The sequence below is a fragment of the Drosophila melanogaster genome, chromosome 3L (assembly GCF_000001215.4).
Source record: "Drosophila melanogaster chromosome 3L".
Classification (NCBI taxonomy): domain Eukaryota; kingdom Metazoa; phylum Arthropoda; class Insecta; order Diptera; family Drosophilidae; genus Drosophila; species Drosophila melanogaster.
The window spans coordinates 9915643-9937844 of NT_037436.4; the positions used below are offsets into that span (position 1 = coordinate 9915643).

Genomic DNA, 22202 nt, shown 5'->3' on the forward strand with positions numbered 1-22202 from the left:
TGTATATGATGCAAAAGCAAAAGTTGTTGCTTATTGAAAAAGTTTTGAACATTTGTCGTAATATTATGCAGGTCGCCGGTGCCAGAAACCCTTGCCCTTCGACACGACTCGGCTTCATCGCAGTGTGAACTCTGAACCATTGTCCTGTGGCCCACTTGACGGCTACGTAACGAGAGGGCCGAACACCTTTGCTTTGCATTTACTGTCTGTGCGGTGTACTGTGTGTGTGTGTGTAGGGGTCTTCGTGCGGGAAAGGTGCAGGAGAACAAAGCAAATGCTGCTGGACGGGATCCGGATCCGGATCCGGAGCCGGGTTCCAACAGTTTCACTGGCACTGGATCCCTGGGCCGGGGGAAGCTCTTCAGCAGACCCTTGACGCGTTGATTGATTGCGTCAGGCAGGAGCTTTAAAAAAAAGGGGAGCAAAGTAAGCGAGCGAAAGGAAGTAAGGCGCACAGCAATTGCACATTGGTTTGGGATAAAAAGAATTTCTGGGTTAGTTGAGCAGGGGAGCATTTTAAAAACCAATTTAATAGATATAAATTTTTTATGAATTAACTTTTAAAAATAAATTAATCAACTAAAGGTTACAAAGAATCCTTTCCTCAGCCCTTAACATACATTTTAAAGAGGCTTTTTACCTGCATATTTTTACATACTTATGTGGTTTGTATATTCATTTCAAATATTTCTACATTTTCTGGCCTCTTACAACTAATAACAATGAAAGTTTGCCACATTGGTTAACCAAATTCAAGACACCATTACAATAAAATTGTTAAATTTAAAACCACAACAACCCAAGCTGTAGCTACTAAAATCAATTTTATATTTATTTTATGGCCCAATCGGGCATTGTGACAACCTTTCAGTCAGTGTAATTTCGATTTCCCTTCATTGTCCGCCTTCCATTGTACGACATACTTACATACATATATAGGGGATACACGAAGAAAAGGACTCCCTCAGATCCTTAGATGGAATGATGGCGAGTGGTGTGAATTGTGTGTTTGTATTTGTGTGTGTGTGTGTGTGTGTGTGTGTGCATACAAATCGAGAGGGCAATGGCAATGTAAATTGTTGACGCGTTCATTGAAAGGCTTTGGCTGCTCGAGTGGCTGCCGCCAGTTTGCATAAGCCAGCCGAGCGGCCAAATCAAATGAATTGGAACTTTAAAGAATTGTTTTTGCCTCTTCTGTTGTTATTTTATAAAATGTGTATGTGTGTATATCTGCTGGATAAACAGGGGAGACCCCGAAAAGGCGACGTGTCGAGAATATTAAAGTTGCGACCGCATATTAAATTACGGCCCAAAGAAATAGCTCCGATTAGGTGGGCGGGCGTGTCAATTGGCGCGATGGCAGGTGGTCTTTTTCGATTGGGATCGGATGGGTGTTGTCTGTGTGGCCCTAGAGTTTAAGCCCGGTCAACCGCAACAAGTGAACGCCCCTTTGCAAATTGTTGCGCATACGCCATGTTGCCGCGTCGCCGTTGCGATGCTCGCCTGCCAACGTAAAAGTTTCCATTTTTGTGGGTCATAAACGTAAAATATCTTTATTGTGAATGACGCTTTGAGGTTAAAAATAAATCAGTGCCCGACCACCACGCGGCGTATGCGTAATGCGTAAGTTTATATGCCGCTGTCTGTGTATTTTGGTGGTGGCTTTTATGGCAGTCCTGCGTTGTTGTCTTTGCTTTAATTTTCCGTACTTTCTTTCTTTTGTTTTTGTAGTCATTTGTGAAAATATTGCCTAACAAAGCGTTAATAAATGAGGCATTTAATTAATTGCCGAGCGGGGCTGCAATTTAATTATGTAACCTTAGCACCTCGGGCGTTCCTGGGACTTTAGCTGAATTTAAAAAGACTTAGGATCTGCTGACAGCCGGCAAACTGAGAAAAATACTTAAAAAAATATATAAGAGTCATAAGTGCTGATGTGTCAGTAAAATATGTTATTTTGACGGGAATTTTTATCAGGACAAAGTGTGGAATATCCTATTTATGTTATAAAAGGTTTGAGCCTTCTTAATAGGGTGTTAAAAACCTGATCAATGTTATTAGACTTACCCATTAACTCCATCGTATTTTCGCCAAGTGTATTGCTTTGCAAATATGAACGGCAGAAAAGTAAATTGAATTGCATATAGAGACAAACACATAAAAGATGGACAACGAGCGGGGTAAGCCCTCTTGACATCTGGTCACAAAAGCCAAGCAGACTGACGGCGGTAAGGGTTTTATTTTGGCCCATGGGTTGGGGTAATAAGTGCAGACGTCAACACTCGACGCGATTGTTGTTTGTGGGCAGTGCTTTGGCAAGGAAGTGAGCGAGTGAGTTTGCTGCCACAACAATAAGCAGCAATAGAACAGCTACCAAGAAGAATCGTTTACTTTGAATCGCACAGATAAAATTACACTGCGAACTGTTGGGGTATTGTTGGAGTGTTGTTGAGATATTGTTGGTGCAAAGTAATGTTATTGTTGGTGAAATATTACAGTATAGTAGGTGTATTGTTAAGGTATTGTTGGTACAATGGTGGTGGTGTGTCGTTGGTTAAAATTTAGCTCTGCAGTAATAAAGTCAGGGTATTGTTGGAGTGTATTGTTGAACTTTTGCTGTATTGTGGAAATATTGTTCGTATTTTAAATATATTCCACAAAATTTCAATCTCTTTTATACCGTAATTTTTAAACCAGTGCCTTTTACACTCACCATCCTGTAATTTCCACCAAAATCGTGTACAAACACAGCAGCACTCCAGCACGGCAACAACATCTCCGCCAAAATGGAGGCAGTGCCACAAGGAGGCGAATCGACCCGGGCTTAATGCCTAAGCCCGCTGCGACAGGACATTTAATCTCGTTGTATTAGAGGTGGTGTGAGGCAGGGACACGATACGGACGCCACACGACACGGGTCTTAAAGGACCTAAAACCAAAAACCCCCGATGAAGGGAATGGGAATGGAAACTGAAACTAGGGAACTCGAACTCGAACTTGAACTGGAACTGAGACTGGGACTTAAAGTGCCTCAAGTGGAAGCAAGTCAAACGTGGCGAAGGACAGCCATCCAAAGGGTAATGCCTATACTTAGCCTGTTGCTGTTGCCGCTTTTATTGTAATTCTAGGAATTGTTATTTCTACTTTAACAAGCCAAAACCAAATCTCGGTCCTCCATTTACGTGGCCTCCCACATTGTTGTTTGCCTGTGCTGTGCTGTGCTGTGTGTGAGACTCACACTATGAGTGCCGCATTGAGAGATGTCATGGGGCTAATGTGAAATCCGTACCGATTCCTTTTCATCTCCCTAACTCGTCGTGTGGTTGAGGTTTGACGCAAATTGCCATTGCTCGGGTGTAGAGTATAGAGTTATTCCAACTCGAGAAGAATTTGAAATGCCAATGCTGCAAATTTTTGACACACTCTCGATGGTTTTGTGTGCTCGACTTTCAAATGAGAAAATATCAAGAGTCTTGACTTGGCTCCAGTTGCAACCTGAGTAGCAACACTCCAATTAAAATGCATGTTGACTTTTTGGGTAAATATTTTGGGCTACGCATGTAAGCGAATACCAGATGCAAACTGAGTTCCTCAACTTTTCGGCTTCTGTGTGATTTTCATTACCTTGAGTGCTGCACTGCTGGCCAGTGAAATATGAGCAATCTTTCCGGCCATTGGTCACATCTCAGTTGGCCAAAAGTGGCTTCGATTTGTGGGGTTTTCATCAAACACACAGAAAAAAAAACTAACTAATTGCTGTTAATAATTCCTTTTCATTTAAATGTGCATACACATAATTATTTTGAATACTATTTACTAACAACATTTTGAGGGGAAATGTGTTATTCTTTGATTTGCTGTTTGAACAAAATTTGCTGAGATAAACATTGATTTGTTAACCCGTTTCGCTATCATTTTCCCTCTGTGATGAAATTGATTGCAACTAGAGTAAACAGATTTCTAGTCCAACTACTGTGGGGGTAAATACTCAAAGCTAGCGTACCAAATCAAATAAGATATCTCGCAGCAAATGAAAAACCCCTATCATACAAATAATGGCGTGAACAAGAGGCAATGAATATACGAAACTAATTTCCGGTCACCGACACAAACAAAAGCGCATCCAACCGGAAATCGAGTTAACCCGCAGGATAAAAGACTCGAAAAGACGACGTGCGTGAGTCTAATTAGAATCAACGTGGGTGGAGCAAAAAACAAAAAAAAAAAAAAACAAAAAAAAATATATATATAGGTGCGAATATAGTTGTAGCTGGGCGAAAAGCAAAATGAAAGGCATGTGCCGGATTTTGTGGGCGGGAAAAAGCTACTGGCTGATACTCCGCATATTGCGCAGTGAAGTTTTTACTACCGCCTCCGCGAAGCTCCAATGCTCGTTGCAAGTTTGTAGATAATGCATTTGCTGGCTGCACGCCCACACCTCGTTTCTTTACATATACATGTATGTTTCTATGTCTGTGTCTGCAGAGAAGGACGCACAGTACAGGACATTCGGCAGGATACTGGGGCAACAGGAACCCCATGTGGCCGACAGCCAAGTGCGAAACTAACGATACCAACGACGTGGCCGAAAGAACCCAAAAAATGTTGCTCGAGTGCAGCTCAAACTGCGATTACGCTTCTTCCGTCCGCCGTTTTGTTGCACTCAATTTCGCTCTACTTTTTCTACTTTCTCCACCTTATTTACCTTTCTCCCCATGCTTTTTCGTTTTTGTCCCAGTTGCCAGCCATGAAATATGCATATTGTTGTTATTGCTCTTATAGTGGATGCACCTGGGAATTGCAGGTTGTATTCGGTTGCATCGCACTCAGGTGACAGCCGCACTCCATTCACTCAACTGACTTGAATGCATTTGTGAGTAAACTGGGTAGTTTCTAAATAAACATAAAGTTCAAGTTGTCTTCGTGAAACTTTCTTTGCCGCAAGATTGCTTTAGGCAACACAAATTAGGTGATAATTGAAAAAACATTTAGAAAACTCTATGCTACAGAAAATTTGTATTTAAACTAAAAGTTCCTCTTTACAAAGTTGCAAAATATACTATTTTCCTGAAAAATAAAATTGCTTAATAATTTTAGTCAGTAGGAACTCTACTTTTAAATATTTAAGGGACACATAGCTTCCACTGGTTTTTTTCCAACCAAAAGAGTTAAACTTTTATTGTAGTAAGTGAAGATTGATTGTGTTTTGCATGTTGCATCCACGTTTTTTCACTTAATCCTGCAAATTGCAGTGATGAAGAAAGAAAAAATACCCGTATCGCATAACACCGCATAGCGATGTCGAGTGAATCGAGTTACCTGCTTGTTTGCTGCCGCAGTTACAAGTGCATTCTGGATGCAACTGCATTTGCATGCACTCCGCACGCTTTTATGCATTTCGCAGCGGATAAACATCAATTTGGCCCCTCGAGGGGAAGCAGCAGTAGCTGTAGTAGCGGCAGCAGAAATGTGACGTGAAAAATGCATTTCAATTTTAGTGCTGTGCTTTAAAACAAAGGCTAATTAATGGTCGGTTCACATATCTCCATGGGCGTGGCACTTACGCGGCTCTGCACATGGCCAGGACCACGACCACGCCCCACATGCACTCATCCAAATGAGGAGAGCTCCTTTTTGAGCCGTGGACTCGAGGTCCTGGCGCTAGGCATTTTTGCACCCGCCGCTCCGGCCATCCAGTCCTTTATTAAAGTGTTTCCTGCATGAAAAGGACATCGTTGGATGGTTACTGGCTGGCTGGCTGTTCGGTTGTTTGGTTGGATGGCGGTATTCGAGTTGAGCTTGGGTTTTGGGTTAGCCCAGCCGTGAGTGGATGTGGAAGTGTGTGGAGTGAGAGAGAGAAAGAGAGAGAGAGAGAGAGCCTGGTAAAACATGACACACACATGTTCGCTGGCTTAATTTCCGGTCTGTTGTTCAGCCAGTGAACTAATTAAAAGTTCAGACTACCTTCAGACCTTCAATATCTTAGGTCTTCAGATGAATTTCAAGGCTCTTCAATATTAAATTGAATTCGTTGTCTGCATTTTTGGACTAAAGCGAAATGAAATTTGTGGCAATTTTCCTTTACTGCTTGTGCTTTTTATATCGTCGTTTTCGGTAGGTGTATTGAAGACAAACATTTTTTAATTAATATTACAAAATGACAAAGAATGGGAGAATGGGTTGATAAAGTCATAAAAGAATTCTAAGAATTTTTTTTCGAGAAAAATAAATTTATTAATTAACCTCCTCTCTAATCTATGTGACCTAAAGCCACATAAATAGTTTTGAAATGAGTACAGGAAAATGTTGTTTGGCATTCAGTTTAAAAAAAAATGTGTTAGACAATTTTGTGGGTCATCGTGAGAGCAGGAGACTTCCAAAATGAAAGTCAGCACTAACATTTTACCCATCTCACCCCAAACTCAATTGCCAGCGGCTGGTGGTTTCTCAGTCTGTTCCGTAAAAAAAACTTGGCCATATTTTTCACAGACATGAGGTTGATTGTGGGTGGGTTGAAGGTAGGAAAAACAAGCGAAAACTCAATAAAATATGCTGGTGTTTGGTTTGGTTTGCTGCACAGCCGGCTGAACATTTTTGCAGCTGCATCCAACGACAACGAGAACCACAAAAACCTCGTCATGGCAACCAAAAGTTTCGACAGAGCCACATACGAACTCCAACGTACTACATACTACGTATGTAGATATTTTCATTTGGTCGTGGCGGCGGAAAAAAGTTAAAATTATGATACCGGAGAGGTACGCCATAAGGTTAGCTTAAGCCGATTAACGAAAATTGAATTTTCAATTTGGCATTGATTGGTAAGGTAAGGTAAGGTAAGGTAAAGTAACAAAAAAAATAGGGTACCTCTTCACTCCTTTTTTAAGTCCTTTTGCGAAAACAAAAGTTGTTAAAGTAATCAGGCTAAGTGGCTTTATATATATTGATTGAGCTGGGCTTCGATTAAATTGTAGAACAACCGCAAATCCTTTTAAGATCAAGGTCGATTTAGTTGCTGTCTTGATTTTAAGTTTGAATTAAATGAGATTGGGCTTAGAAAAATTAAATGATTATCTTTGTTTGATTTTCATCTTATTTACATTAATATATGGCTATGCAGTTTTTCTTACTTCTCAGTCAAGCTAAGAAAAAAAACTAAGAAAAAAATACGTATGCAAATCAGAACCCTACAATAATATGGCATTTCTCAGAAAGGATTTTAACGCCCAGACAAAACTTTTACAATTTCCCGACTTCACCTTTGACCCACCCAGCCCAACAACCATTCAATAGAATTCTAGCCTTATTTGCTGAGCTCCAGGTTCGTGTTTAGTTTGGTTTTTAGTTTTAAAATAAGAGCGAAAGCGAAACTTTTGTGCCGCAAATACTTTGACAACTTTGCTGACCGCCGTAAGAAGCTGACAAGCTGGCCGGGAAAATCCGAGAGCGGTCGCCGGTCGGGGAAATTGTCAATTTGCTTTATCGCCTTAGAGGAACTGAAGCCACAAATTTATATGTATAGTATTTATTTGCGGGTTTTCTTTGCACGTGGTCGCATTTCTCCATTTTTTTTTGCGTCTGATTGTCTTATTATGCGTTATAAATCGCATGACGACTGTTAAACTGACTTTGAATGCTATCAAAATCAGAGTGTATGCAAACGAGCATAAAAAAGCTTTTTAAAAAGTCGCCAAGTCACAAGAATAAGCGCACACACTCACCGACAAATATGTTTATATAATTTGGGTATTTTCCCTGTTTTTTGTGCCTCTCCCTTTTTGGCATTCTCTTCCTTCGTGCGTTCACATATATAAATATTTTTCACATTTTTCCTTTTTTTTTATAAATCAAATTAAAAGGTATCCCATGTGTGTGGGTTGGTGTATTATGAAAATGCCATGAATTACTGGCGTATAAAAGTCATCATTAATTTCTCTGTGACGCTTTTTTGACAACCATTTTGGAATTTATTCACTCATTCATGAAGAGGCATCACAAACAGACTCCTCTTTTTTTTTTAGATGGAAGCACAAATTCGCCTACTTTCGGCGGGGTCTTTTTTTTCAAATAATAATCGTTGGATTTTATAGATCTTACGGTAACTACTGTTTGTTTTATTTCTAAATCAATATTTGATGGACTTTATGTTGTGTAAATAACATACCAGTAATTAATTTAAACAAATCATTCCATTGATCTTTATGAATGAACTGGCAATTGATCCCATCAATTACTGGGTAACTTTAATTCGACTCTTGCCACTAATTCATGTCCACTTATTCGTTATTCCTTTTTACGAGTTCATCAAAGTTGTGGTCGGTGCTTAAAGACTTTGGGCCATGTGACAAGGATAAACAAGGTCATAAAACAGCGTGGGCATATAAAAATGCGTCGAAGATTGCCGCAAAACGGCGCACAGATTCGTCCTGCGAGGAAAGCAGCTGCTGTTGCAGTAAAAGCGGTAAAAGCGGTAAAAGCGGTAGCGGTAACAATGCCTGGAAACGGTGTCTGGAATTTATTATGCATACGCCCTGTAGTGCATATTTGTAGCGTGATAAAATCAGTTAATAGTCGCATGAATAAAACATCGCTGAAAGCGAATGGTGAAAACAAAAGCTCCTGCAGCACGAGCAGGTGCAAATTTCTCGCGGCCAAAAACCGGAAACTCTTCTAAGCCCTATCGGTTTCCGTCAGATCGCTGTGGCTAATAAAAAATTAGCGAAACAACTTCGCCGGCATTCTCATCGCAATCAGTTGACGGCTGAAACTAATTTACTTGTCACTTTTAATTATTGTTTGCCATTAAGCGAAGCGTAAACCCGCAATGGGGATGAATGCCGTTGCCGTAGAAGTTGCCTTTTGCCTTCCAGCTAGTGGCATATTATTAGACCATATAAATTCATGTCAGTCTACTTTCGGTATAATTAACTTTCATGTTTGTATTAGACGGGTCCGTGTAGGCCGGTCTAAAGTGTTGTTGCTGCCATCCAACCAAGCCAGCCAGTTAACCAGCCTTCCAACTAGATAACCAAGCATCCTGCTGATTGTTATTAGGCCATAGTCATACGTTGTTGCCTTCTGTGGTTGCCCCGGTTGTTGTATTCGAAAACATGTCCAAAACCTAATTGTCTGTCGCCACAAATGTGCGACCGACGTTCGGTCAATTAAGCCACTGCGTAGGAGCGTAGAAATTAACTTAAATTTTCAAATTGTTTAGCCAACAAAGCAGTGTATGCACCTCCGGCCAGTTCTGGTTAGTGGTGTTTACTCCACATTTAAGCCAGGTCAGAAAATTAAACCATATTATTGTGGACTGCCGTCCAGGTAACATCGATAATTAGTGACAATGTCTGAACTATGGCTTATATTAATTATATATAGATTAAGCTATAAATGCATTGTTGCTGACATGTTTTAACAAATAGGCCATCAGTAAAAGGTAAAGGCTGAGCTAAACCTTTTATTTGTACTTTTCCTTACAGTTAATGTTATAGCTAAAAGAACTACTTTGGCTTTAGATACAAAAGTAAACTCACTATTTGGCTCCCAAACAACTGTTTCCAATAACAGACACTTGCGTAAATGTGTAAAATTGCCCAGTCATTCGAAAAACAAGTGACTTTTAAATAAACATGGATATTTTTGTGAAAATGAAAAAACATGCTGTCATGAATTTTTTTGGATTCCTAGGATTACAATTACAATTTTCGGAATAGCGAACTGGCGTGGCAGACACAGACAAAATATTATTGAAATATTTCAGGCTCGACTTGTTTTTATGGGCAGAACGAAACCGGATATGATGTGTTGTTCGTTTTGCCTTGTGGTTGTCGACATTTCAGTTTTGATTTCCGTATTTTGCTTATTTAAAATATACTTTTTTTTCGTGTGGGCAGTTGGCCATCAATATTCACATCAATGCATGGCTAAAGCCGCAAATTTAAAGCTCAACTGACCACTTGAACTGAAAATGCCCGTAACTATGAATGCGATATTTTTGGATAGCAAGGTTGTTTCATTACCATGATGTTGATTCCATCGCATGCGGTCCATTAACCAACGCGATTTGCAATCACAATCTGGGCTGAAACTGAAAATGTATCCATTTATTCGACTGTGCATATCGCAGATTCTTTGGCATTGACACCGTGAGTAAACAAATGTTGCTTTGGCCGACTGTGCGTGCATGTGAGGCAAAGCAAACAGACTAGGAAAAACATAGAACGTAAACAGAGGGGGGGGGAGTGGAGTGGGAAAACATGTGTAGTATGGCCTCAATGCTTGCCACCCACACGCTCACAATTTTCCAACCCCAAAAGCTCTCACATTTTATGCAGCATACTTTTCTGGCGTTATTTATAAAGAAGCGAAATAAACTGCAGCAAAGATGTAGTCAGAGGGATGGAGGAACATGCATGAGGGCAAGGGCAAGTGATTTTCTCAACTCGTCTGGCTCTTTTGCACTGACCTTTGCACTTAGCCTTGTCATTCGTTTCGGTGCATCTACGAATAGTTTGCTAATTGAACAAATATTTTTTAATAGCCCGCTCAATTTTTAGTCTCGATTATGGCGACCTTTTGCAAGGTTATAAAACCATAACTTCGAGGTCAAATCACTCAAAAAGCTCCAGACAACACGAAAACTTAATACAAACGAAACTAAATGCATTGATTGAATTACTGATTAGAATGGAATGTCCTTGTACTTGACCTTTCTTGTTTTGGTGGGTATAAATTCTTGGAAAGTACTATGCAAATAGCAACTTTATTGCTAATATTCAAATAAATAAGTTTGAAATATTGATATGATTCCTAGAAAATTAGGACAAAACATTTGATTTAATTTGCCATTTACAATAGATTTGTGGAATATTATTTCAGCTGTAACCTTATCAAAGTAATCAACTTCTATTATTATACAGGCATAGATTTTCTTAGAAAATTCGTCAAAACGGCATAAACTTTCAGATAACATTTTTTTTAAAGTCCATATTTCTAAATAACCCAGATATTCTCTCATAGAGTGGAATTGAAAATGAATTTTATAAGAAAATTGAAATAGCATGCTATTCAGGTGTATCGATTTTCAGTTACCCATTGATCGCGTATTTATAGCCGACGCATTGTCATCGAAATCAAAGGGCAGACGGTAATCAGTGCTGACTAATGCCGCTCACGGCGGATGGTGAACAATAAAGGCAAACTTTGGCGTCGGGATAACGTGGCCAGGTGGCAGAAGGACATAACCTGAGCACAGTTCATGTGTGGCATAAAAATTACGAACTAATTAAATACAGCAGATATATTTGCGTCACGTGCGCGACGCTGTCTGGCCAGGTGAAAATAGGTTTGGTCCACCTGTTCGATGTTTAATGGGCAAATAAATTGGCGTCAATGTTCTCGGTGAGCATACTAATTGCATTAGACGTCTTCCACACCAAAAAATTCCGACCGGGTAATTGCCAGTTTTCCATTACTCTTCTTTTGAGGCGAGTCACAAATCAGCTGCAAAGAAAGTGGCGCCCAACGCACATTTACATACCCGCAAAAGAAGCCTTTGCGAGTGTGACATTGACTGAGAGACCCACTTCTGGCAACCGGCGGAGCGTCCATCACCCACTTCCCCACCCAGCCCCGCTGGCCCCACCGACAACAAACTGTTGCTTCTCAGCTGTTTTAGTACAGATTTTCCCCTGATTCGCGCAAGCGCGTTTCACATATCCTATTTAGTTCACACTTGAGGGGCATTTCCCCAATTTTGCGCAACAGTTTGGGTCATTTTTCTTGGGTTTGATTGGGACTTTTTCGAGCTGTTGCTTCGCGGCACGGAGCATTCGACTTTCCGGCAGAGTCGCAGATTCAGTCTGTTTGGGGACTTTACGGCGTGCGAACGTGTGGCAGTGAAATTCTAGAGGACACACGTACACACATACAGCGAATTCTAAGAACCAACGGTGCGGATACGCAACGGTCAGCGCATATACATATACTTACACACACGCGCGTAATCAGGTAAAGCACTCGCATCCTGTTGGTGTACACCTGTATTGTGTGTGTGTATGTGTGCGTGCTGCATATAAACGCGTTTAATTAATGTGAAAGTGTCGTCGGCGCTACCGTTTTTTCTTTGTACCAAATGTTCAACGTTCAGCACTCGCTTTTAGAATCGCATAACCGTTAGCCGTTAACCGTTGAGTGTGCCGTTCATTTTCCGTTGGGCGATTACCAAGTGCTAAAAAAACGTTGAATTGATTTCGCGAGTTTTCCTTGCGATTTTACGAATTTTTCCCAGGCAGTGGTAAACCAAAAAAAAAAAATAATTTCAAGTTGAATTTTCTGCAGAAACTTTTTGCTTCTTTGAGCAACGTGCCTGTAAACCAGTTTAAAGTTGAATTTAATCGTATTCCATTATAAGCAATCGGTAAAAATATTTATTATTTTTTCTCTTATGTTTAACAGACAAGAACAGTGGTGTTAATTTCGACTTTTCGAATCATTTCTCCGATTTTTGCACAGTTGAATTTCGCACTGGAAAAGATACTTTAAGTCCCTCCTCTTTATATGGCAGTCATAAAAGTGAAAATGTATTTTTTATTTGCCACAGCTCGGCGGTCTTGGTTTTGCATTGTGATCCGTGCGGCATACCTGGTCATTTCAGGTGAGTGAACAACTCGCATTCAGGGGAAAACTGGTTGAAAAACCCCGAAAACCACATTCAAAATGTTTTGAACTTTCCAAGAGCTTTCACTGGTTATTTCGACTTTGTCCTTTGATTTTCAGTTGCCAAAATGCATTAAAGTCGCAACCATAAACGCAACTAATTAAAAAGTACTCGCAGGATACGAGTGAAGTGATGTGTGCCATAAAAATGTTCGCAACTAATTAAATTGTGATTATTTGAGGAATTTCGAGTAAATATGATGCTCGCACTGACATATGTCTGATGGAAAATCTTAATAATGTGTGAAGGGCAAATTTAATTGACCTTGTGTGTGCGAAATATTTTTGATTATGAAGTTTAAAAGTAGTTACCTTTTGCAAACCATATTAAATGGATTTGATTAGCTTTGATTTCTTTGTACTAGCAGTATGCAAATATATAATGAAATAATAATGTATATTTAAGCAATTGAAAATGTTTTACTAGATATGAAAATGGCCCAAAAAAATAACAGTTTAGTTGAGAGGGAAATCCCGACTTTTAACGAGCATCCTTATTTATTTTACCAAACAGAATTGTGGCCTGATCTACTTACCTGATCTACTTACCATTTAGACCAACTAATGACCTTTATTTTTGAACATAGCTTCAAGTGCCCTTCAAGTAAATTTAGGTCATCGCAAAGACTCGACTATTATTATTCAGTTCTATACATTTAACAAAAGGAAAACAATTTGCGTGAAATTGGATCCAATCGCAGCAGACACCCCTCTGCAATTTTCCATCTCAATGCAATAGTTTCTGCATCAACTTTAGCCACTCGAGAACTGGCCGTTAGTAGTTGATTTTTCTTCCGTTTTTTTCTGCGTAAAATTTCACTTCAAACTTATGCAAATTTCTGGCTTCAAATTTAGCCAGCAAGTCAAATCAAAAGTTATAAGTAGAAGTGAAAGCAGCGTGGAGAGTGCAAATACGAAACTTCTGGATGTTGCCATTTTTAAGTGATTTTAAATAACTACAGGCAACTTAAACTTAGCAAAGCAAGTGAATTTCTGAAAAAAAAGAAAAGAAAAGAAAAGAAAAAACCGTGTAATGACATAATAGTGTAATGTCTTTTGCCCGCCGACAAAGGACAATAACTCAACATCAGCGACAGCTTCAAGGACTTTCTCTGAGTTCTGGCTTTGTAATTTAAAATAATTTCCACAGTGCCCCCTAAATGCCATTAAGTATTAAGTCAACTGAGCTCTGAGGTGGGGAAAAACTTTCTGCACTGTGTTGTATGTTTTGTGTTTTCTTGTTTTTGTGTGTGGATGGCCTGGTTTGTTGCTTGTTTTCCTTCCCCTTTTTTGTGCTGTGTATTTTTTGCTGCATTTATGCACATAATTGAGCGGCGAAATTAATGCCACAGACAGCTACTGTTCACACATGAACACGAATATATTTAAAGACTTACAATTTTGGGCTCCGTTCATATCTTATGTAAATGAATCGAGAGCGATAAATTATATTTAGGATTTTGTTATCTAAGGCGACATGGGTGCATTGCTCAAAAACATGTAATTTAAGTGCACACTACATGAGTCAGTCACTTGAGATCGTTCCCCGCCTCCTAAAATAGTCCCTTAGTGGGAGACCACAGATAAGGTCCTCGCCGCTCAAGATAGGCAGATGTGCCCGAGCGTGGGACCTCGATAAGGCGGGGACTATTTACTTAGGCCTCTGCGTAGGCCATTTACTTTAAGATGCGATTCTCATGTCACCTATTTAAACCGAAGATATTTCCAAATAAAATTAGTTTCTTACAAAAACTCAACGAGTAAAGTCTTCTTATTTTGGGATTTTACATTTGGTCAATCGAGCCTTTAATCGACTCTGCAGTTTCCCCCTACCAAAGGTAAGGGACTCAGAGAAAGGCCAGCTCCTTTAAGCATTGCTAAGTTAATCTTGCAGCTAAAGGTAGCAAAAATAAGTGACTCTTGTTTCCCCCTACCAAAGGTAAGGAACAGAGTATAAATATAAAAAGCAAAAAGATACAAAAGAATCTTTTATGTTTTAAAACAAGCACCTTATAGTCTATAGCTAAAGGTTGCTTTGTGTACCATTATAAATTGTGGTAAGGCGTGCTTGAGGCCATACATCAGCAATTGTGAAATTAAAAAGTGCATAACAAAAGTGCCTTATAAATGCTCTAATAGCATTAAATCAGCTCATAAATAGAGTGCAGTGTATATGCCATAAGAGCATAAATTAAATAAAAAGTGCCTGAAAACAGTGCCTTATAAATGCTCTAATAGCATTAAATCAGCTCATAAATAGAGTGCAGTGTATATGCCATAAGAGCATAAATTAAATAAAAAGTGCCTGAAAACAGTGCCTTATAAATGCTCTAATAGCATTAAATCAGCTCATAAATAGAGTGCAGTGTATATGCCAAAAGAGCATAAATGCCGAAATAAATGGCTAAAAAACAAAAAATCTGACTGGACTACAAAAATAATAAAACGTGCCAAAAAAAAAAAAAAAATCATCTTTAAACATCGACGGAGCCTTAAAGAAGAGAAGGAAGTCAAATTCAAAGGAGCCTCTACCAGCAGCAGAAGCAGCAACAACAGCAGCAGCAGAAGCAGCAACAGCAGTAGCAACAGCAGCAACAACAGCAGCAACAGCAGCAGCACAAAACAACGCTTTAAAAGTAGAGCAGGCATTTCGTAATAATGTTGGCCAATTTCGAGTATATCTAGAAGATACGTCTAAACTAATAGACAGTAGTCCAGATTTCCTTAAAATAAGGAAAAATAAAATTGAATTTTTATGGCATAAAATAGATAACCTGATTGAACAGGTGAATAGTCATTTTGAGAGTTCGCTATTCGAAGAAGAAATTAGCGAACTTGAATTTGACAAACAAAATATTCTTACAGCCATTAATAGTCGACTCAGTGGCACAATAAATAAAGCTGAAATGTCGACGGTTGTTAAGGCGGAGGAGTTACCAACCCTGCCTAAAATACAGATTCCCACTTTCTTTGGTGATTCCAAAGAATGGGATCTTTTTAATGAACTCTTTACAGAGCTCATACATGTGAGAGAGGATCTCAGTCCTTCTCTCAAATTTAATTATCTAAAGTCAGCATTAAAAGGAGAAGCCAGAAATGTGGTTACTCATTTACTGCTCGGCTCTGGAGAAAATTATGAAGCCACTTGGGAGTTTTTGACCAAGCGATATGAGAATAAAAGAAACATATTCTCAGATCATATGAATAGGCTTATGGATATGCCAAATTTAAATTTAGAATCCAATAAGCAAATAAAGACATTTATTGACACGATTAACGAGTCAATTTATATTATAAAATTAAAGGCACAATTACCAGAAGATGTGGATGCAATTTTCGCTCACATAATTCTTCGGAAATTCAATAAAGAATCACTCAATTTATATGAAAGCCATGTTAAAAAGACAAAAGAAATACAGGCACTTTCTGATGTCATGGACTTTTTAGAGCAAAGGCTCAATTCTATATCATCATTCTCACAGGAAGTAAAACCTGTAAAGAAAATGATTAATAATAACAAGAATAAAAATTATAGTGACAATTGTGCATATTGCAAACTACCAGGGCATTATTTAATTCAATGCCATAAATTTAAAATAATGAATCCAGCAGAACGGTCTGACTGGGTAAGAAAAAATGGGATTTGCCTAAGATGTCTGAGGCATCCGTTTGGTAAAAAATGTATAAGCGAGCAGCTTTGTTCGACTTGTCGTAAACCTCACCACACGTTACTTCACTTTGCAGGTCATAATCCAGAAAAAGTGAATACGTGTAGAACAACAGGTCAAGCCTTGTTGGCCACGGCCTTGATTCAAGTAAAGTCGAGGTATGGAGGCTTTGAACAATTAAGAGCATTGATTGATAGTGGCTCTCAAAGCACAATTATTTCAGAAGAGTCTGCACAGATTCTAAAATTGAAAAAATTTCGGTCTCATACTGAAATAAGTGGAGTATCTTCCACAGGAACGTGCATCTCCAAGCACAAAGCGGTTATTTCGATAAGAAATTCTCCGAAAAATTTAGAAATTGAAGCAATTATTCTCCCAAAACTTATGAAGGCACTTCCAGTCAACACGATTAATGTTGATCAGAAAAAATGGAAGAACTTTAAATTAGCCGACCCCGATTTTAATAAACCGGGTCGCATTGATTTAATCATTGGAGCAGACGTATATACTCACATTCTGCAAAATGGAGTTATAAAAATAGACGGTCTCCTTGGGCAAAAAACTGATTTCGGGTGGATAGTTTCTGGATGTAAAAAATCCAAAGGAAAAGAAACCATTGTAGCCACAACAATAGAAATAAAAGAGTTAGATCGCTACTGGGAAGTGGAAGAAGAAGAAAAAGATGATATCGAGTCTGAAATCTGTGAAAATAAATTTATCAAAACGACAAAAAAAGATTCAGATGGGCGATACATTGTGTCAATTCCATTCAAGGAGGATGTCACCTTAGGAGATTCAAAGAAACAAGCGATAGCTCGTTACATGAATCTGGAGAAAAAACTAAAAAGAAATGAAAAACTTAAGGTTGACTACACTAAATTCATGAATGAATACATGGATTTAGGACACATGATTGAAGTGAGTGATGAAGGCAAATATTTTTTACCGCACCAGGCAGTGATTAGAGATTCAAGCCTTACGACCAAATTGAGAGTAGTTTTTGATGCTTCAGCAAAAACTACGAATAACAAAAGTTTGAACGACATAATGTGGGTTGGGCCACGAGTTCAAAAAGATATTTTTGACATTATTATTAAATGGAGAAAATGGGAATTTGTTGTTTCGGCAGACATTGAAAAGATGTACCGACAAATTAAAATAGATAATAATGATCAAAAATATCAATATATTTTATGGAGAAATTCTCCAAAAGAAAAAATTAAAACATATAAATTAACCACAGTCACTTACGGAACTGCATCTGCACCATATTTGGCTACCAGGGTTCTGGTAGATATTGCAGATAAATGTAAAAACCAAGTTATTAGTGCAATAATTAGGAATGATTTCTATATGGATGACCTAATGACTGGAGCTGATTCGGTAGAAGAAGCTAATAAATTAATAACATTAATTCCCCATGAATTGCAGAAAGTTGGATTCAACTTAAGGAAATGGATTTCCAACAATTCCAAAATATTAACCACTGTGGAGGACACAGGGGACAATAAGGTTCTCAATATTATCGAAAATGAATGTGTTAAAACTTTAGGACTAAAATGGGAACCTCAAAAGGATTTATTTAAGTTCAGCGTAAATTGTAATGATGAATCAAAAAATATAAATAAGCGCGTTGTGTTATCAACGCTAGCAAAAATATTTGATCCGTTAGGATGGTTGGCACCAGTCACGGTTTCAGGAAAACTTTTTATTCAAAAACTTTGGATAAATAAAAGTGAATGGGATCAGGAATTATCCATAGAAGATAAAAATTATTGGGAAAAATATAAAGAAAATTTATTATTGTTAGAGAATATTCGAATCCCAAGGTGGATTAATTCAAACAGTTCTTCAGTCATTCAGATTCACGGATTTGCGGACGCCTCCGAAAAAGCATATGCTGCAGTAGTCTATGCTAAAGTAGGACCTCATGTTAATATAATAGCTAGCAAAAGTAGAGTCAACCCTATAAAAAATAGGAAGACAATTCCCAAACTCGAGCTGTGTGCAGCTCACCTGCTTAGTGAATTAATCCAAAGACTAAAAGGATCAATTGACAATATAATGGAGATCTATGCTTGGAGTGATTCCACGATTACCTTAGCATGGATTAACAGTGGTCAAAGTAAGATCAAATTTATAAAAAGAAGAACGGATGACATTCGGAAATTAAAAAATACTGAATGGAATCATGTTAAGTCAGAGGATAATCCAGCAGATTTAGCATCCAGGGGAGTGGATTCTAACCAGTTGATCAACTGTGATTTTTGGTGGAAAGGTCCGAAATGGCTAGCAGACCCAAAAGAACTTTGGCCTCGGCAGCAGTCTGTAGAAGAACCTGTCTTAATAAATACGGTATTAAATGACAAAATAGATGATCCTATTTACGAATTAATAGAAAGGTATTCCAGTATAGAAAAACTTATACGTATAATAGCATACATAAATAGATTCGTGCAGATGAAAACAAGAAATAAAGCCTATTCATCAATTATTTCAGTAAAGGAGATAAGAATAGCGGAAACAGTTGTTATTAAGAAACAACAAGAATACCAGTTTAGGCAAGAGATAAAGTGCCTTAAAATCAAAAAGGAAATCAAGACAAATAATAAAATATTGTCATTGAATCCATTTTTGGACAAGGATGGGGTTCTAAGAGTTGGAGGAAGATTGCAAAATTCCAATGCAGAATTTAATGTTAAACATCCAATCATTTTAGAAAAATGCCACCTAACAAGCTTATTAATAAAAAATGCTCATAAGGAAACATTGCATGGAGGGATAAACCTAATGCGAAACTATATCCAAAGAAAGTATTGGATTTTCGGGTTGAAAAATTCGTTGAAAAAGTATTTAAGAGAATGTGTAACGTGTGCAAGGTATAAACAAAATACAGCTCAGCAAATAATGGGTAACTTGCCAAAATATAGAGTGACGATGACATTCCCGTTTCTTAATACTGGAATAGATTACGCAGGTCCTTATTATGTTAAATGTTCAAAAAATCGTGGCCAAAAAACATTTAAAGGATACGTTGCTGTATTCGTTTGCATGGCCACCAAAGCCATACACCTAGAAATGGTAAGCGATCTAACTTCAGACGCATTTTTAGCAGCACTCAGAAGATTTATTGCTAGACGGGGAAAATGTTCCAATATCTATTCAGACAACGGAACAAATTTTGTAGGAGCTGCAAGAAAATTAGATCAAGAGTTATTTAATGCAATACAAGAAAATATAACGATTGCAGCGCAGCTTGAAAAGGACAGGATTGATTGGCATTTTATTCCCCCGGCAGGACCTCACTTCGGAGGTATTTGGGAAGCTGGAGTTAAGTCAATGAAATACCATTTAAAGCGTATAATCGGCGACACTATTTTGACTTACGAAGAAATGTCAACTCTTTTATGTCAAATAGAAGCATGCTTAAATTCAAGGCCATTATACACTATAGTTAGTGAGAAGGACCAACAAGAAGTTTTAACACCAGGTCATTTTTTAATTGGAAGACCACCTTTAGAAATAGTCGAACCAATGGAAGATGAAAAAATCGGAAATTTGGATAGGTGGAGACTTATCCAAAAAATGAAGAAAGATTTCTGGGTTAAGTGGAAAAGTGAATATTTGCATACGCTCCAGCAAAGGAATAAATGGAAAAAGGAAATTCCTAATATAGAAGAAGGGCAAATAGTTTTATTAAAGGATGAGAATTGTCATCCTGCAAGATGGCCTTTAGGAAAGGTGGAAAAGGTGCATAAGGGGAATGATGATAAGGTCCGAGTGGCTAAAGTAAAGATGCAGGAAGGATATATCACTAGACCCATTACTAAAATTTGTCCCTTGGAAGGAATAAAGTCTGTTGACAAAAATGAGGCTGACCAAGAGCCAAAAAGACGAACTAGAGCGACATCGGGAATGTCCAAGATCGGAATCATTATGGCAATGTTGTTGTTTGTGTTAAGTTGTCAAGTTTCTAGCGCATTACCTAAAGATATAGCACCAAGATATTCTATAGACAAAATAAATAAAACCTCAGCAATATATCTAGACCCGCTAGGAGATGTTGAGATTGTGAGTACTTCTTGGAATTTGGTTATCTATTATAAAATGGATCCATATTTTAAAATGTTAACAAAGGGTAATGCGCTTATACAAAGTATGAGGAAAGTTTGCGAAAGACTTCATAGCTTTGAAGAGCAATGTAGTCTAGTCTTAGATAATATGCAAAGTCAGTTATCGGAACTTGAAGAAAACAATAAATTGTTTATGATACAGTCTAGATCTAGAAGCAAGCGTGCTCCTTTCGAATTTATGGGTTCCTTGTATCATATTTTATTTGGTATAATGGATGAAGATGATAGAGAGCAATTAGAAGAAAATATGAAGAATTTGTTAGATAACCAGAACAACCTTGATAAACTAATTCAAAAACAAACATCTGTGGTTGATTCAACTTCTAATCTATTAAAGAGAACAACAGAAGATGTTAACTCCAATTTTAGAAGTATGCAAATAAGAATTGAGAACATGACAGAAGTTCTTAAAGAAAATTATTATGTTTATAAGGAATCAATAAATTTCTTTATGATTACGAAACAGCTACACTCATTGATTGAAGAAGGCGAAAAAATTCAAGCAGGCATTATAAGCCTGTTGATTGATATTAATCACGGTAGGCTAAATACAAATATTCTCAGGCCAAATCAGCTTAAAAAAGAAATTGCCAAAATTCAGCAGAGTCTTTCGGAGAACCTAGTAATTCCAGGAAAACGGTCAGGTACGGAACTTAAGGAGGTGTATACACTGTTAACAGCCAGGGGTTTATTCATCGACGATAAATTGATCATTAGTGCAAAAGTGCCTCTGTTTAGCAGGCATCCATCCAAATTGTTCAGGCTTATTCCGGTGCCAATTCGAAATGAAGATCGGATAATAATGGTGCATACAACGTCCGAATATTTAATTTATAATTTTGAGATAGATTCCTATCACATAATGACGGAAGCCACATTAAATCAATGTCAGAAATGGCAACTAAATAAGAGAATATGCAAAGGAAGTTGGCCCTGGAATTCAGCGAATGATAATGCATGTGAGATTCAGCCTCTAAAGCCAGATAAAGCGGCGAACTGCATCTATAAAACAGTAGTCGACTCTAAAAGTTACTGGGTAGAGTTAGAAAAGAAAAGTAGTTGGTTGTTTAAGGTTCCTGCGAATTCAAAAGTCCGTCTGCAATGTACTGGCTCTCAAATTGAATTGTTTGATTTGCCTCAGCAAGGAGTTTTAAGCATTGCGCCATATTGTACGGCAAGAACCGACGATAAAATTCTAGTTGCCCACCATAACATTCAGTCCGAAAGTGAAGAATTATTATCAACACCTTATATAGGAGAAGTTAGTGAAGCGCCGAAGATTATTTGGGATCCGCTGAAACTATCAATATTAAATCATACTGAGGAATTTGAACGATTGAATAATGAAATTAAATTTATGAAAGAGAACCATCAAAAATTGAAAGATTTACATTTCCATCATATTTCCGGACATGCTGGATTAATTATTGCTTTAATACTAATGATAGTATTAATAATATATTTCATACGGAAATGTGCTGTGCAACAAAGAATGCAAGCAATAACCTTTGCAGGTCCGTTGCCAGTACTATAAATATCAATAGTAAATAAACAATAAAATAATATAACAAATAAAAATATACAGTCCACTATATCGTTGTTTAATAGAAAATGTACTTCTACATAGAAAAAGCAAAATGTTTAAAATAAGTTAATTGAGTACAAATTGTTGAATTAAAAA

The 22202-nt window shown here is 37.9% G+C and overlaps 1 protein-coding gene across 4 annotated transcripts in view, besides 1 other annotated feature; it reads left to right on the plus strand.

The window, feature by feature from the left end:
- Positions 1 to 22202, plus strand: part of bma (black match) — a 59179-nt gene that overhangs the window by 7523 nt on the left and 29454 nt on the right. For 2 of the 4 annotated variants that reach the window (NM_001274740.1, NM_001382076.1), the window contains exons 1-2: positions 11881 to 12012; positions 12605 to 12658. The exons of 1 other annotated variant lie outside the window; for it this stretch is intronic. The gene's annotated coding sequence lies outside the window, so the exon portion shown is untranslated. Of the gene's footprint in view, positions 1 to 11880; positions 12013 to 12604; positions 12659 to 22202 lie in introns of those variants that run through there. One more of the 4 variants, NM_001104100.2, reaches the window with a different exon arrangement.
- Positions 14081 to 22202: part of a mobile genetic element that runs on past the window's edge.